At 42.6% G+C, this 18304-nt stretch overlaps 1 protein-coding gene across 4 annotated transcripts in view; it reads left to right on the top strand.

The window, feature by feature from the left end:
* Positions 1 to 18304, top strand: part of dennd2b (DENN domain containing 2B) — a 217664-nt gene that overhangs the window by 68334 nt on the left and 131026 nt on the right. The window lies entirely within an intron of this gene.

Raw genomic sequence — 18304 nt, forward strand, 5'->3', positions numbered from 1 at the left:
CCCTGTCCATACTGATACCCTGTGGAACTGCATTATCGCTGGTGTTAGTTGGTGATGTATGCCACAAACCTGCCACACAGCACATCAGATTCAAGTTGGCAAGATATGCCAAAGTTATAGCACATCACCCAGCGATTTTCATGCTAACATGTTGATTGATGCAATTTTAACCACCAGACTTACACAAACTTTAGTAACACTTATGGCCGAGGTACAGGCTCTGGTCTCATGTAGGGAAAGGTTTCACCTCTAGCTGGCAGTGATGCTGAGTGAAGGGGTTTCTTAATCGGTCTTAAATTTAGTTTATTTTACTTTAGAGATACAGCGTGGAAATGGGCCCTTCGGTCCATCCATTCTACATCCTGCATTAGCACTATCCTACACACACTAGGGGCAATTTACATTTATAACAAGATCTTGGAGCAAACCCACGCAGGTCACGGGGAGAACGTACAGACAGCACCCATAGTCAGTATCGAACCCGGGTCTCTGGCGCTGTAAGGCAGCAACTCTACTGCTGCGCCACTGTGCCGCCTTGTTTTACCCTGGTTTCTGAATCTGTGACCCCTGATTCAAGATCCTTCAGCCAGGGAAGACATTGTTGTCATTCAGTCAGACACAACAGCGGTCTTGCCAAGGCTCTCTATCTTTGTAGTTTGAATTGATTGATTGAAAGACATGGAGACTTCGGCCCACTGAGTCCGTTCAGACTAACGTTCACATGTTATCTTGCTTGCTCAACCACTCCTTGCACATTAGCGGCAATTTACAGTACCAATTAACGTACAAACCTGCTGGCCTTTGGGATGTGGGAAGAAACCGGACCACCCGGAGGAAACCCATGTGGTCATAGGGAGAGCCTGCAAACTCCATACAGACAGCACTCAAGGTCAGAATCGAACCCTGGTTCTCTGGTGCTGCAAGGTAGCATCTCTGCATTTGCAATAAGGCATCCCTGTTCCGGTACATAAAACCATCTTGCAATGAAGGCCCATATTTGCCCTTGCAACAGTTTACTGAACCTGCATGTTTGCTTTTAGTGACTGGTGTGCAAGGCCAACCTGTCTTTCTAATCATAAACGTTTCCAAATACAACACTGTTTATATCATCTCTGCTTTTCTATCTTTCTGACTGAAGTGGATAACTTCACATTTATTTTGCATTTACCCACTCATTCAACTTGTTTAAGCAGCCTTGAAACCTCCTTGAAGCCTCTTACAACTCACAATTCCAACCAATTTTACATAGGACAGTACTGCAAAAGGACAGTCCCACATTGTCTGTGCTACATATGATGTCAAGAACAACTCTTATCTGCCTGCTCATAATCCATATCCCTCCATTCCCTGCACATCCATATGCCCATCCAAAAGTCTCTTAAATACCACTATTGTTAATACCTTAACCATCAGTCACAGCAGGGCGATCAAGGCACTACCCTTGTGTTAAACTATGCCTCTCCAACCCTAAAAATTATGCCCTCTAGTATTGGATTTTCCACCCGGGGCAAATGTCACCCCATCTATGCCTCTCATAACTTTGTCACCAAACTTTGAAATATTATTCCCGATGTTAGGGAAGTCCAGGACAAGGGGTCACAGCTTAAGGATAAGGGGGAAATCCTTTAAAACCGAGATGAGAAGAACTTTTTTCACACACAGAGAGTGGTGAATCTCTGGAACTCTCTGCCACAGAGGGTAGTTGAGGCCAGTTCATTGGCTATATTTAAGAGGGAGTTAGATGTGGCCCTTGTGGCTAAGGGGATCAGGGGGTATGGAGAGAAGGCAGGTACGGGATACTGAGTTGGATGATCAGCCATGATCATATTGAATGGCGGTGCAGGCTCGAAGGGCCGAATGGCCTACTCCTGCACCTAATTTCTATGTTTCTATGTTTCTATTACATTTGGTTCCAAATCATTCCAATTCATTGAGAAATGTTATGAATGGCTGGGGATCGTGCTGAATAGTGTCTGCCATGTCCCACCAGATACTGTGTTTAGAGTCATAGAGTCCTGGCCCGGTGAGTTAGTCCAGCCTTTAATGTCTAACTTGAGTATATGTGTTGTGCATCAGTTATATCGAGTCGGGTATATTCTGTTGAAACAGATGGGATTGTGTTAGCTCACATTGTCCATTCCAGCTCAGTACTTTATCCTGGTCAGTTTGAATCGGGGTCAACAGGTGGTGCTGTGCTGATGCGAACTCGGTGGGCTATTAAAGGAAAGCCAGCACAGTTTTGTACGTGGCAGGTCATGTCTTACTAATTTGACTCAGATTTGTGAAGAGGTGACAAAGGAGATTGATGAAGGTAGGGTAGTGGATGTTGTATACATGGATTTTAGTGAGGCTTTTGATAAGGCCCCTCATGGTCCAAAAGATTATATTCACAGGATTCACTGGACTCTATGATGTTGAATTTGGATGTTAATTTCAGGTTTAGCCCAGGTTGGTGGTATGGTATGATCTTTTTAGGCCTGACTAGCTTTTGTATTGTGGGTTCTGAGGTGACTGATGAGACTAAGAGGAGAGTCATAATTTTTTCCACAGAATGGGCAGGAATTGGGTGAACAGATGGAAAATATGTGTGGTGGTGCATGATATAAAATTCCTATAACAGAATGCTGCTTCTCCACTTTGAATAGTCATGGATTCCCAGTAGTAAATAGAGATATAACATTTTTTTCTTGGAAGATTTCAGCACATGCTTGAGTCTTTTTATCTCTCTGGATGGTAATCTGCTTCCACAACAGAGCTCGGAATAGTGTCTATTTGTTGAGATCTGGTATCAGGCAGATGAATGATATAGCCTGCCCACCATAGATGACTGAGAGTAATGAGGTCCTTAGTGTTGAAGATGGTATCCTGGGGGAAGATGGTAATATTGGTTTGCTTGTCCTTCCTGTGACTGTGAAGGATTTTGCAGAGGCAGCAATGGTGGTACTTCGAGATGCCTGGTATTTGTAGTCCAGGACTTGGAAGTAAATAGGAGAACAGAGATTACCTGGTAGATCATGAGGTTAGTTCCAGATCCAGGTAGATCATGAGGTTTGTGCTAGATTTGAAGCCCTCGTCTTTGAATACCAAATTCCTCAATCAACCAAGGCTGTGCTGGTGTGTTGAAGAATGAATATCATCATCAATGTCTATCGAGGTGGCTCCCAGGATACAGGAAGTGGCGCATGTTTCTCTTACACTGGTCATAAGCTATTAGTGTCAGGCGGCAGTGTGGTGCAATGGGTGCAGGTTGATAGTGGTCCTTCGTCTTGCAGATATTGATAAACAACCCATCTTTTTGCGTGTTTCAATGAACAAATTGACGATAGCGAGTCAGCAGGGAGTGAATGGGAAGCATTGTTTGGTTTCAAGTTCGCCTTGGTGTCAGAGTGAGATGGTATTATTTTCCATGGTCGGGTTAGGTGTTGACCATGAACGGAGTGAATGAGGGATTCCACCTGGGCTTGGGTATCATTGTCAAACTTGGCTTAGTTCTGCAATGTGCTGTTATATCCAGCAAGAGAATACATGTTGGTGCTTGCTCAGGGTTGTGACGTACTTCCTCAGGCATTTGCTCAAAGTTCACCTCGGTGCCACGGTCATGTGGTGACATTTTGCTGGGGAAATAAGGCAAATGTTGCTGATGGTGTAGGAATACTTTTCTGGTTTTACCCTGAAATTTGTCAACAGCACGGGGAGGCACAGGGGTAGATTTACTGCTTTACAGTGGCAGAGACCCAGGGGTAGATTTACTGCTTTACAGCGCCTGAGACACAGGTTCAATCTTGACCATAGGTACTGCTTGTACGGATTTTGTACGTTCTCCCCTTGACTGCGTGCGTTTTGCTCCAAAGTTATGCATGTTTGTTGGTTAAATGGCTTCGGTAAAGATCGTAAATTGTCCCTAATACGTGGGATAGTGCTAGTGTACGGGGATCGCTGGTTGGCATGGACTCAGTGGACCAAAAGTCCTGTTTCCACGCCGTATCTCTAAACTTAACTAAACTAAGCACTGTCATGTGGTGACATCCACTCAGGATGTGGCATGGTCATGTCTTGGAAGGTCTTTTTAAGACAACGTGTCAAGTATGCTCTTCTTGCTCTCAATATTAGCAGGACCAAGGAACTCTTGATTGTTGACTTCAAGATGGGAAAGGCGGGGTTTCACGAGCCTGCCTTTGATTGGAGATGGTGGAGGGAGTCAACGGCAATGTTCCTGGGCATTCATATCTCTAAATATCTATTGTGTGTCCAGCACGTTTATGCAATCACAAAGAAAGCTCATCAATGCCTGTGTGTCCTTAGAAGGTTGCCGAATACACCAATTAATTTCTACAGGTGTACAGTAGAGAGCATGTGTGACTGGTTGCATCGGGGCTTGGTTCAGCAATTTGACTGCCTAGGAGCAAAGGAGACAACGTGAGAGACATAGATAGGGTAAACAGTCAGTACCTTTTTCCCCAGGTGGAAATGTTCAACATTAGAGGGCATAGCTGTAAGGTGTGAGGGGAAAAGTTTAATGGAGGGCAGGGATTTTACACAGAGGGCGGCGGGGGCCAGGAACGCATTGCCAGGGGTGTGTTGGAGATATTTACGATAATAACCTTTAAGAGGCTTTTAGATAGGCACATAGGGCAGGTAAAGGAGGGATATGGATCATGTGTAAGCAGATGAGATCACAACAGCTGGACATCATGCTCAGCACAAACATTGTGGGCCGAAGGTCTGATCTACGATCATACGTACACATTGTGGCGGATACTGCCCCTGTCCAGAACAGATACTGGCCTCCACACCATCAAAAAGATATATCGGAGGTGCTGCCTCAAAAGGCCAGTTAATATCATCAAGCACCCACATTGCTCTTGCTATACTCTCATTTTTTCTGATACCATTGGCAAAAAGATATAGAAGTCTGAAAACTGTGACCACCAAGTTCAAGAATAGCTTCTTCCGAGCAACCATCAGGCACTTGAACATGACATAACACTAACCTCAGTATATATAATCTTCAGTAAACTGTGTCTATGGTTTACCACAAACTTAAGGTTTGGTACGTTTATGGTCACCTAGTAATATGGTGATTAATTTATTGTATTTTTTGATTTTTATATATTATCTGTGTATTATTGTGTTATCAATCTGGTAAACTGCAGCAAATTAGAATTTCTTTGTTCTGTTGTCGGTACATGTGACAATTAAATACTCTTGACTCTCTTGAACATATGTGGTAACTGAAAAACAGGGCCAAATAGCATGAACGTCTGATCAGAAAACAGCTCTGGGAATTCCATGATTTTATGCAAAGGTTGTGGTGGTCGATCAGATAAGCTGCATAATCAGAGAACCTGGCATGTTTCCAGCATAGTTTAACTCCGTCAGAGATCTCCCTCTTAGCTCAGCCCAGCAGGACTTCATCATGGAGCGTGAGGTGTTCAAACTGGACAGCAATGTGCGTGGAAGGGATTAACACTGAGCTTGTGATTCCTGTAAACTCGAGGCAGAGTGAATAAATGGTTGCAGTCCAACACTGCATTAGGCTTCTCCAAACAGCAAAGTGGTTTGGTTGTGTTGCTTCTGTCTTTTGAAAAATTGCATTCGGATTATTGCTTTAGGTTTCTGGACAATAATTATTCTGTTCATCTGAATTAAATATCAGCCTGATGAAGGGTCCCGACCTGTACTGTGGTCTTTTCCCCCTCGTCCCCCACTGATGCTTCTTCATCCACTGAGTTCCTCCAGCACTTGTTTTTTGTTTAAGATTTCAGTCTTCTGTGGCTCCATCAGGATCTCTGTGCAGTTTTAACATAAGCACTTCACCATTCCTCTGTCTGCATAATGAGCTGGGGCTTGCCTGTGCTTAAGCAAAAATACACTTTTGATGTTCAGCTAAGCTATGCAAATCATCAATATCTGATCTCAGCAAGAGACAAGTTTGCTAAAATTGGCCTCTGCGATTAGGCACAGGAAAGTGATGTGGAGGGAGAGACAAAGGGAATAACTTTTATAGGGTGAGGTAAGATTTGCTATGGTGATATATAGAAGATGAAGTCATTTAATAAGTTAATAAAAGAAGTTACAAAGTGAAGACAAACAAACTAACATGTAATAACTGTGGATTGCTGGTCAGAGCCATATGAACATAGACCATAGCACATAGAAAGAGTACAGCACAGGAATAGGTCCTTTGGCCCACATTGTCTGTGCTGAACATGATGCCAAGCTCAACCCATCACATCTGCCTTTATATGAGCCATAACCCTCTGTTCCCTGCATGTCCATTTGCTTATGTAAAAGCCTAGTGTGCGGCACATGTGAGCTTATTGAAGAAAGTGCACATGGGCAGGAAAGTGGACTGCTGCTATTGCTCGTTAGTTTAGTTTATTATTGTCACATGTACCGAGATACAGTGAAAAGCTTTTGTTGCATGCTATCCAGTCAAAGAAAAAACTGTACCTGAATTTAATCAAGCCTTCCACAGTGCACAGATGAAAGGTACTACAATGAATGCAAGATATAACATGGGAGTCCAATTAAAGATAGTTCAAAGGTCTCCAGAGGGGAATATGGGAGGTCATGACCACACTCTAGCTGATGAGAGGACCATTCAGTTGCCTGATACCAACTGGGAAGAAACTGTTCCTGAATTTGCAAGCATGTGTATTCAAACATCTTTACCTCTTACCCGATGGTGGAGGGGAGAAGAGGCAGTGACTAGGGTGAGACTGGTGTTCAAGAAGGAACTGCAGATGCTGGAAGATCGAAGGTACACAAAAATGCTGGAGAAACTCAGCGGGTGCAGCAGCATGTATGGAGTGAAGGAAATAGGCAACGTTTCAGGCCGAAACCCTTCTTCAGACTGAGACTAGTCATTGATTATGCTGGTGGCCTTGCCGAGGCAATGTGAAGTGTAGATGCAGTCAATGGAAGGGAGGCTGGCTTGTGCGATAGTCTGGGCTACATCCACAACTCTCTGCAATATCTTGCAGTCTTGGATAGAGTTGTTCCCAAACCAGCCTGTTTTGCATCCTGATAAGATACTTATAATAGATAGATAATAACTGCCTGCTTTTGTGTAATGATAAATGTAATTGCAAAGTTGAATTATACATAAAGGATATAAATGCGAGAACTAACTTTTTGGTTGTATTAGTTTTAAAGTCAGTTGACGATTCCAATGTGTAAATGGGCTTTAAAGGCTTACAGCAGGTTTCGGTAACATGAGTCATTGAAAGCACTACATTTCACAACATAAGTGGCTTAAAATGGATCCTGAAAAACCTCTTACATTTTCTCATTTGAAATCTAGCGAATTAAACTTGCAGCTTCCTGAAATGCATCACAGCCAACCTCTGTGGGCTAAATTCATAATGATATGCCATGGGTCTTGACTTTGCTTTTGAATTTCCCTGAAATACGATGAATCTCATTTACAGGAACAAATAACGAGGTGACTTCTCGTTCAAGATATGCAGATTATGTTATGAAAAGCTCTGGGAAGAAAGTGCTACTGAATAGAACTGTTCCATTCAACAAGAAAGGAGGTGGGGGTGGTGGGGAACTCTGCATTATGAAGAGTGGGAGGGTCCTTTCAAACTGTCCTTTCCTCAGTCACAATTTACTTGAGCCTCAACCTGTGGAAAGCAGCAAACATTTCTCTTGTTCTCTCTTTCACTTGAAGAGAAATGTTAATAGTTTGGAACTCTGGGCAAAGGAAAAGAAAATAGACAATGTGGTGTGAGTTTTAGCAGATAGGGTGACATAGCTGAATACTGTACTGGGTACTGCTTTCCATAGCACCATATTCAGAGAAACACTGCTGGAATGTCTTAGGAATGTGATCATTAAACATCCAGCAACATGGTGAATAGATACCTCCCGGCTAATAGATTCCTTGCTAATTATCTGTAACAATGCAGCTTAGTACTTAAATACAACTAACAGTAGTCTTCTTAAGTTCTCACATTTAACTTTTGTATGGCTTTGTAAATATTTGATTAGTGTATAAATGTAAATAATTTGGTGTACATATAGCTGCTGATGTACATATGGTGTACATATAGCTACTAAATTTGTATAAGATAATTATAAACAGTTGAATAAGGGGTGGGAATTAATAAGCTTTGGCTTCTTCCTGCTCCTTTTCGGACACATATGATTTCATTTATTTATAGATATTGTTTATGACACTTTATAAATATTCTTGTTTTGTTTTTTATATGCTGTTTCACACTTGCTTTTTATTCTTTTATTCTGTTCGAAATAAAGAATTTAAAATAAATAAATAAATAAATAAATAAAGACTTCCTCTAGCTTGTGAATATTTTTTACTTTAAATGAGGTAGACTATGACAAAATATCTTTGTACAATTGCATTTCTCAGCTTTCAAAGGATATTTGAAGTTTTGGGTTTTTCCAAACTTGCTGTCCATTCCAAGTAATAGAGATCCAGAACTATAGGCAGCAGCACGTTCTCCAATGCCGTGGCTATATGTTTCCATATAACCATATAACAATTACAGCACGGAAACAGGCCATCTCGGCCCTTCTAGTCTGTGCTGAACACTTTCATTCCTTAATTTTCTTTGACAGGAAACATGGGAGTTACTTAACTCGGGAGACTCTACTGCATGAGTGTGAACTAAAAAGGATTCAGTTCCCCTCCTTTGTTACTGATGCTATTTGTAACAGTGTAAGTATTTCGTTTCAGTTAAGAGATACAGCATGGAAACAGGCCATTTGGCCCGCCGAGTCTGCGCCTACCAATGATCCCCAGTACACTAGCTCTATGTTATCCCAGTTTTGCATACTACACACTAAGGGCAATTTACAAGCCTGCACATCTTTGGAATGTGGGAGGAAACTGGAGCACCCAGAGAAAAACCACGTGGTCACAGGGAGAATTTACAAACTCCATACAAACAGCATCCATAGTCGGGATCGAACCTGGGTCTCTGGCACAAGGCGGCAACTCTACTGCTGCGCCACCGTGCTGCCCTGTTATTCTGGCTGAGCAGAGACCAAGTCTCAGGTTCTGTGGCGGTTTGTTCATCACCATCGTGGACTCTTTCCTAGATGGGAGGAAAGATTTGATTATTAATTGGTTACTGTTTTAAGTTAAGCTGAGACAACTTTCATAAATGGTATTCCATTTCCCACCAGTGGAGTCTAATGAATACTTAAAAAGTCTGGAGATTCAGAAGGGGGCGAGAAAGTGATAGCTTTTCAACATAATAAAAGTCGTTTGGCCACAGATGGTCATTGAGGCGGGCTGTATACATGCCATAGACCCACATGTATTCTATGATATTTGTTTCATTGTGTGCGTTGGCACTGGAGCATTGCAGGAAGGCAATTTTTGATTTTAAGAGTTAATATCATAAGTTTGGCAGAAACTCATTTGAAATTGAAAAGTGTGAGATGATCAGTGCAGCCCTGAACAGTTTCAGGATTCTCTCTGAGCTCCAAGTATCCCACAGCCTGATTGAAATCAGCTGCCCTTTCATTCAGTGCAGTTTTGCCTTGGGGAAAGTTGGCTCAAAACGGGAACCTTTTTCTGCAAGAGGATCAAACTGAATTCACCCCATCCACGTTTCACTCTAATACATTCTAAGAATGTCATTGTTGAATTACCAGCCCTGCAATGTTGCTGCAAGCATGCTGTGTGAGATAATTATGCCTGAATAGAGTTGTAGGGTGATACAGCATGGAAATAGGCCCTTTGGCCTAGCATGCCCATACCGGCCAACATATCCCAGCGACACCAGTCCCACCTACCCGTGTTTGGTCCATATCCCTCCTAACCTGTCCTATCCATATACCTGTCTAACTGTTTCTTAAATGTTGGGTTAGTCCCTATCTCAACTACCGCATCTGGCAGCTTGTTCCATACACCCAACACCCTTTGTATGAAAAATTGTTGTGGATGGTGTGAATGTAATGGAAACTGGCATAGGCTGGTTAAACTCATGGGTGTCACTGTGGCTCAGGTCACCATAGTGTTTAATCAAAAAAGTCAATCATTAACATTTGATTATTTAACTACTAACTTGCAATATTTATTTTCTTACTTTAATGCTGTGCCGTGGAATGCATTTGAACTGCTTTAATATTACTCAAATTTCAAGTTGCCTTGTACCACTGTTCAAAGGTTAATGTGTCCCATGGTTCCATTTGACAATTAATGGGGTGTTGGAAATACTACCAAGCCAATCTAAAACTAAGAACAGAATCTAGATCTTTTTACTTCCACAACTGAAACACTATTGTGCAATCATACATCCAGAGAAGTTAACATTCTTTAATTTTGAGGATTTTGCCTTGTAAAGTGTACATAATTGTGGAATGATAAATGGGTTTAGAAATGGTGTAGGATAGTAATAGTTCACTTCTAAATAGAACATAGAACAGTACAGCACAGCAACATATTCTTTAGCTTACAATATTTGTGCCGAACATGATGCCAAGCCCAACTCTTATTTGCTTACACATAATCAATATCTCTCCATTCTCTACATATTTATGTGCCTATTCAAATGTCCCTTCAATGCCATTATCATATCTGCCACCTCCAAGATCCCTCTGAGCATCAACGATGTTAAGTGTCTTGGCATAAATTGTATATTTTTCCCTTTTAGTTGACCTCCCAAAGTGCTTTATCTCCCACTTGCTTGGATTAACCTCCACCTATCAATTCTCTGCCTATGTCTGTAACTGATCTACATCCCACTGTATTCATGGAACATAGATCGGTGCCACACAGGAACAGGCCCTTCGGCTCACAATGTTTGTGCCGAACATGATGCCTTGTTAAACTGATCGCATCTACCTGTAAATGATCCATATCCCTCTATCCCCTGCACTTCCATGTGCCTATCTTATAGCATCTTAAACAGCTCTATCACATCTACCCCCACCAGAGCCCAGGCCCCCACCGCTCTCTCTGTTAAAATAAAAACTTTCCCTGCCCAGCTCCATTAAACGTTTCCCGTTTCACCTTATAGCTATGCCCTCTAGTGTTGGACATTTCCGCCCTGGGGAAAAGTTTAGCTTATAATTCTGTATACTTCAACAACAGTCCAGGTCTATATAACCTCTCCCTGTAGTTGAAACACTCTAATCCAGGCAGCTTTCTGGTAAACCTCCAATGCTCCCTCTCCAAATTTTTCCTGTAATGGGACGACTGGAACTGCACGCAATACTCCAAATGCGGTGCAACCATAGTCCTAAAGAGCTGAATCATGACTTCCTGACTCTTATATTCATTGCCCCAACCAACGATGTCAAGCATATCATACGTCTTCTTTATGGGGGGGGGGGGGGGGGGGGGGGGGGGGGAACGGGGAACCAGGGACGGGTTACTGATTTAGGATGATCAGCCATGATCATATCGAATGGTGGTGCTTACTTGAAGGGCCGAATGGCCTACTCCTGCACCTATTTTCTATGTTTCTATGTTTTACCTCTCTCTGCGATTTGCATTTCAGAAATGTGCTTGAATTTCTGTGATAAACCAAGTGAATTAGTGAAAGGTTTGGAAGAATTGTGGGAATTTCTTCCTCATCTCAAGAGTGCTTGAAATGTTTTAACATGTTCAATAAATTAATAAAGTAAAAAAAAAGTAAAGTTTGAACACGCATCTTAAAATATTTGTGGAGGCAGAAATCCTTATGGCGATTAGGAAGTGCCTGGAGGACATGTGGCAGAGCTATGACCCATAAGGCTACAGAATCAGAGCTGGGAAATGAGATTAACCAAGATAAAACCAGCTTTGTCTGAAAGACTATGTCCTCTTTGTATGCTGTTTGATTTCAATAATTCTGTAATGTGCCATCATGTGCTGGCAAATTAGGATAGATTTTAGCTTTATTATCCAAAAAGCTGCTAGTTATGAATGAAGTACTCCATAAGCTAATCATTTCTACAGCCCATGGTTTAGGGTTTACATCTATTCTCTGCAATCAGTAGTTTTTTATCCAATTTCCTTCCCTCTCTTTGGGGGAATGACCTGGGAGAGCAAATCCCTTGATTGTGTTAAGAAAATAGAACAGTACAGCACGGGTACAGGCCCTTCGGCCTGCAATGACTGTGCCGACCATCCCTTATCTATCTGCACATAATCCATATCCCTTCACACCCTGCGTATTGAAGGCAGGGTTACCAAGTGGATTTTTTTCTACCTCTGTATCTGCCTGTGTTGCCACTTTCAGGGTGCTATGGAACTGGACCCCAAGATGCCTTTGTACATTCATTCTGTTAAGGGTCTTGCTATTAATTTGACATTTTGCCCTTACATTCAACCTCCCAAAGTACTACATCTCACACTTGCATGGATTAAACCAACTGCCATTTCATGAGAGGAATAGATAGGATAAATGCACAGAGTCTTTTACCCAGAGGAAGGGAATCAAGAAACAGACGACTTAGGTTTAAGGTGAGGGAGGAAAGATTTAATAGGAACCTGAGGGGCACCTTTATTACACAAAGGGTAGTAGGTGTATGGAATGAGCTGCCAGCGGAGGTGGTTGAAGTAGGTACTATCACAACATTTAAGAAACATTTGGACAGGTATATGGATAGGATAGGTTTAGAAGGATATGGGCCAAATGCCTGCTGGTGGGACTAGTATAGATGGGGCATGTTGGTGTGGGCAACACGGGCTGTTTCCTTGCTGTATGACTCCATGTAAACTCTACAGAGACAACACCCGGGGCAGGTTTGAATCGGGGTCTCTGAGGCAGCAGCTCCACCCGTGTGTTGTTACCCTTTCTCCAATCCACACTCCAATAAACTAAATTCCCCACAGGAGGCACTTGAAGTTCCACTTGGTCTCAGATTTCTGTTTGGTTATTTGGTCTGTCTGTACTGGAAATGTAATTAAACATGGCAATAAAGTTGTTCTCTGATACACTGTCATATTGTGGCAGAACGTTGTGTGCAGTTATACAGTGTGTCACAAGGGCTCACTTGAATGCAAAAAATCATGCTTGGCAAAATGTCCAAATATTTTTTGCATCTTGCTATTAGTTTTTTAGTTATAAACAGGGTAAACTTAAATATATCGACCTAAATAGTTTTCAAATGACATTCTCCTTTTGTTTTAGAGATGCTGTGCAGAAGCAGGCCCTTAGGCCCAAAGAGGTCATGCTGACCAACGATCACACGTACACTAGTTCTATCCTACCCACCTGTACACTAGTTCTATCCTACACCCTACAGACAAACTTGCACTTCCTTGAGATGTGGGAGGAAACCGGAGCACCCAGAAAAAACCCATTAAGTCATAGAGTCATGGACATAGTCATTTGGCCCAACCTGCCCATACCGGCCAACATGTCCCAGCTACATTAGTCCCACTTACCTGTTCTTGGTCCATGTCCCTCCAAACTTGTCCTACTCATGTACCTGTCTAAATGTTACTTACATTTTGGGATAGTCCCCTCCTCAACTACTTCCTCTGGCAGCTTGTTCTATCCACCCAAGGTACCCCTCAGATTCCTATTAAATCTTTTCCCCTTCACCTTGAACCTATGTCCTCTGGTCCTCGATTCCTCTAATCTGGGCAAGAGATTCTGTGCATTTACCTGATCTATTCCTCTCATGATTTTATACACCTCTATAAGATTATCCTCATCCTCCTGCACTCATGGAGAATGTACAAACTCCGTACGGACAGCACCCATAGTCAGGATCGAACCCAGGTCTCTGGTCCTCTAAGGCAGCAACTCTACCACTGTGCCACTTAAGGGAGTCTAGACCTCTCACTACATCAATGCTGTTAAGGGTCTTCCCAATAATTGTCCATTTTAATGTAGATAATGGAACATGTGATTGTATTAAACCATGGCACTCCTGGACTAATTTAACACTTTAACATGGATCATTAGTGGCGCAATGGGCTAAGTGTTCGGCTGGCGACCGGAAGGTAGCTGGTTCGAATCCCGCTTGGAGTGCATACTGTCGTTGTGTCCTTGGGCAAGACACTTCACCCACCTTTGCCTGCGTGTGAATGTGTGTGAGTGTTTGGTGGTGGTCGGAGGGGCCGTAGGCGCAGAGTAGCAGCCACGCTTCCGTCAGTCTGCCCCAGGGCAGCTGTGGCTACAGAAGTAGCTCACCACCACCGAGTGTGACTGAGGAGTGAATGAATAATGCGATGTAAAGCACCTTGAGTATCTAGAAAGGCGCTATATAAATCCCATCCATTATTATTATACTATTTACAGTACCCCAAAGAGGAAGTGAGGCAATTTTGTGTTTAGCTGAAAAATGACAAGTATCCTGTGGAGGGCAATAAACATTTAAAGTGTACCCCAGTTATTTCCCATACCAAGCTGTTTCTTTTTGTAACTTATCACATCGAAGTCAAAATCAGTTTTATGCATTTGATGACATTTCAGGAAACTGCAAAACTTCTAGCTCTGTAATTTGTCTCCTTCAAGATGCATCTATCCATACGGAGTCATTCTCTTGTCTAAAGGTCTCTTTATTTTGTTGAGGTTTGATACCTAATTACACATTCTACAAACAACAAGGATTTTTACTTCACCTTAAAGCACTTGAAGATTAAGGCAATTATAATAGTGGCATATAAGATGCTTTTGGATAGGCATATAGATATGAATGTAATGGAGGGATTGTCCGTGGATTGTCACCTTGTCGTGGTGGAGAAGCTTGTGTGGACCTGAGATCCTGAGAGCTATGCCGTCTGGAGCTATGCTCCTGGTAGGACCACCCATGGCAGTAAGGTCGAGGGGAAGGTCTCTGACAAAGAGCAATCCAACCAAGACCTCAACGGTGGAACAGGCGGAGGATGATGGCTGACCTTAGTGGAGCATCACAACAGCTGGGAAGGCGAATGAAGGCTGCAGCAGAAAAGGGTCCATGGTCATCTTGGACTCCATGCCACTGGATCCTGACCCAGATCTGTCAAGGACCGTGGTGTGGCTGTCTATGCACCAGTCTCCCCACGTTAAACAAAGTCACGCACAGGCGTCCTCCATATAAAGAATAGCACCCTGGAGACACCCATGGTCAGACATGACCGAAGAAGAAGAAGGAGGGATATGGATTATACACAGGTAGGCAAGAGATAGCCTTTTTGTTGTGTTCAAGACAGATATTGTGGCGAAGTTCTTGTTCTATACTGTTCTATATTAAAGGGCTTTTCCTTATTTTCTCGAGGAAGAAGAGGAATTTATTATTTTTCTGAGGAGATTTACAAATGATATTTCCAAGAGGATAAACAAACATTAACATAGATATTTGAGAACAAAGTGCTGGAGTAACTCAACAGGTTAGGCAGCAACATCTCTGGAGAACCTCCCCATTCCCTTCCTCCTACTTTCCTTCAATTCGCAACTCCTCCATCCTTTTGTCTCCCACCTTCTGTCTTTTTATCTCTGGCCTTTGTACGATCTTATTCTGATCAAAAATCCCTTTTGTCCAGTATCAAACTATTACCTGCCAGACTTTGTTCTACCCCTAATCTCTTCCAGTCCACCATGTGACCTCCCACTCGTTATTATTCCCTGCCTTCATCTACTTCTTTTCTCTGCCCTTCTGTAAGACTCCATAAAAGGAGTGGTACAGTGGTTGCAGCGATAGATTTGCTGCCTTTCGGTACCAGAGACTCTGGTTGATCCTGACAAAGAGTGCTGTCGGTTTGGAGTTTGTACGTTCTCCCTGGGATCATATAGATTTTCTCCAGGTGCTCCAGTTTCCTCACACATTCCAAAGGCGTGCAGGTTTATAGGTTAATTGGCTTCTCTAAATTGTCCCTTGTGTGGAGGGTATAATTAGTGCATGGTGATTGTAAGTCAAAGCAGATATGGTGGACCAAAGGGCCCGTTTCTGCACTGTAGCTCCAAACTAAACTAAAAACCATCTCTTTAGGCTTTGGCATAATATCAGTCTTCCTTTTTCTGATTTTATATTAATGAACGCTTTATAATAAGTTGTATGACAATATATTTCATTTTCCAGAATCTCACAAGAACAACAAATGTTTGTCTCTTGAACAAGCTCCATATAGCTATAACATGATCCATCTTCGTCTATGCTGTAATTAAATTAATTGCTAGTGTCTAGATTTTTGCATATGATGCCCCTGTTATGTGGTGTTGACTGTACTGCAAAAACTGTATTTAATAGTAATTTGATGCATGGGTATACTTCAAAGTTTCCACATCATCAAGAGGCTCTGGCATGTAAGATGGAATTTGCTTCAGAAAGGAAGAAAAAAAGGGCAAAATGTGGGGTTTTGTAAGGCGTAACTTGGATTTAGATCTCAACATTAGTTTGGAATTGGACCATTTTAATTCCTTTTGATTATTTCTCTTTTACTTTTTCTTCCTTGAGAGTAGTGGGAGTGTGGTAGCATTAGTAAGTTTTGTAGTAAGCATTAGTGCCGTGTTTGCTCACAAGGCTTGATCCTACATGTTAGGTAAGTTAGACCAACAAGATCAAATTAACAGAGTTTTGAGGTAAGGTTTCCAATGCAGTGATCCAGACTAGAAGGTATGGGAGAGAAATTCATCCTTCCACATAGAGGCCACGTCTGCATGGAAATGCCAGAGTATTGTCCACATGGGACCACCTCTTGGTACTCGTCGCTGTTGATGTCACTAGAAACCTGTTTGCTAAACACTTTAACTCCCATTCCCATTCTGACCTCTCCGTCCTGGGCCTCCTCCACTGTCAGAGTGAGGCCCAACGCAAAATGGAGAAACAGCACCTCATATTTCGCTTGGGTAGTTTACAACCCAGCAGTATGAAAATTGATTTCTCTAACATCAAGTAATCCTTGCATTCCCTTTCTCTCCGTCCCTCCCCCACTCTAGTTTCACTGTCCTCCTGATTAATTTTACTGTTTATATGCTTCGTTGTCACCTTCCCCTCAGCCAACAATGAACCACACATTTCCTTGATCATCGCCTGCTTTGATCTGTTGTTTTCACACCTTGCCCTTCCATATCCCTAGTTTCCCTCTCCCCTAACTCAAAGTCTGAACAAGGGTCTCGACCCAAAACGTCACCCATTCCTTCTCTCCAGAGATGTTGCCTGTCCCGCTGAATTACTCCAGCATTTACAGCAGTGTCTATTGCTAGAATGAATGTGTGGAGATCATTGCAACCAGGTGCCTATGGTCTCAGAAAACAAAAGGCGTAAAGTGCTGGAGTAACATGCATTTACCCATGGTGGTCAAAGGGAAATTTCTGATATCCTAATTCTCCACCTCCTGCACCACCCCCACCAACAATCCCCATCCCTGCAACCTTTCCAACCTCCAACTCCCTTCATCACCAAATTACAGGTTTATTTTCTATCACAAGTAAAATGTATTGTGGGTGGAATAATAGAAACATCTCGGAGGAAGACCATTTCTGCTCATCAACTCCATGCTAGTATGTTGGCTCACTATTCACGCCTTGTTTAAATGAAATTGAATTTCTGACTGGCCTATCCTCTGTCACCCCACGTTATGCTGTCTCATTGAAGACATGGGGACTTAAAGCACAAGGGGTGGCACAGTGGCACACTTGCTAGAGCTGCTGCCTCAGCGCCAGAGAACTGGGTTTGATCCCAACCTCGGGTCTGCACCATCTGCGTGTGTCCGCATGCGTTCTTCCAGGTGCTCCGGTTTCCTCCCACATCCCAAAGATTTGCAGGTTTGTAGGTTAATGGGCCTGTGTAAATTGCCCCTATTGTGAAAAGTGTGGATGCAAACAGCAGGATAACATTGAACTTGTGTGAACGGATGATCGATGGTCAGCTCAGCGTGGACTCAGTGAGCCGATGGGCTTGTTTCCATGCTGTATCTCTAAGCTAAACTTGTAAAGGTCTAATTTAGAATTGGCTACCAAAAAAGAAAAAAAAACATAAAGGACAGAGAAATTCACTTTTTTTTCCGGAAATGTTAGTCTGTGACCAGCAGTCACCCCTTTATATTTATTTCTCTCTTTTATTGCCTTCGGATTTGCATTTCAAAATGTGTCTTGACTTATCCCAAGGCTGGGTAGCTGCAGAAACAGGCAGCTTGTGCAGTCAGGCAAATCCAATGTGTAGGACGTCCTTGTCTTCATTTGGCCTCAACTGTTGCTACACGTTGAGGCAACAAAGCTCTTTCAGTCGGACACTGAGTATGAGGGCCAGATGAGTGAACTGACAAGATTGACCTGTTCTTGGCAAATGTTCTAAGCAGTTTTACGAAGCTCTGCCCACCTGGCAGAATGCCCTGCCTGGCAACAAGGCCAAATTTACTACAGAAAGACAAAGTATTTTATTGTGTGAGGGCAGACTTTTAATTCCT

This window comes from Leucoraja erinacea, chromosome 18, assembly GCF_028641065.1.
Source record: "Leucoraja erinacea ecotype New England chromosome 18, Leri_hhj_1, whole genome shotgun sequence".
Classification (NCBI taxonomy): domain Eukaryota; kingdom Metazoa; phylum Chordata; class Chondrichthyes; order Rajiformes; family Rajidae; genus Leucoraja; species Leucoraja erinaceus.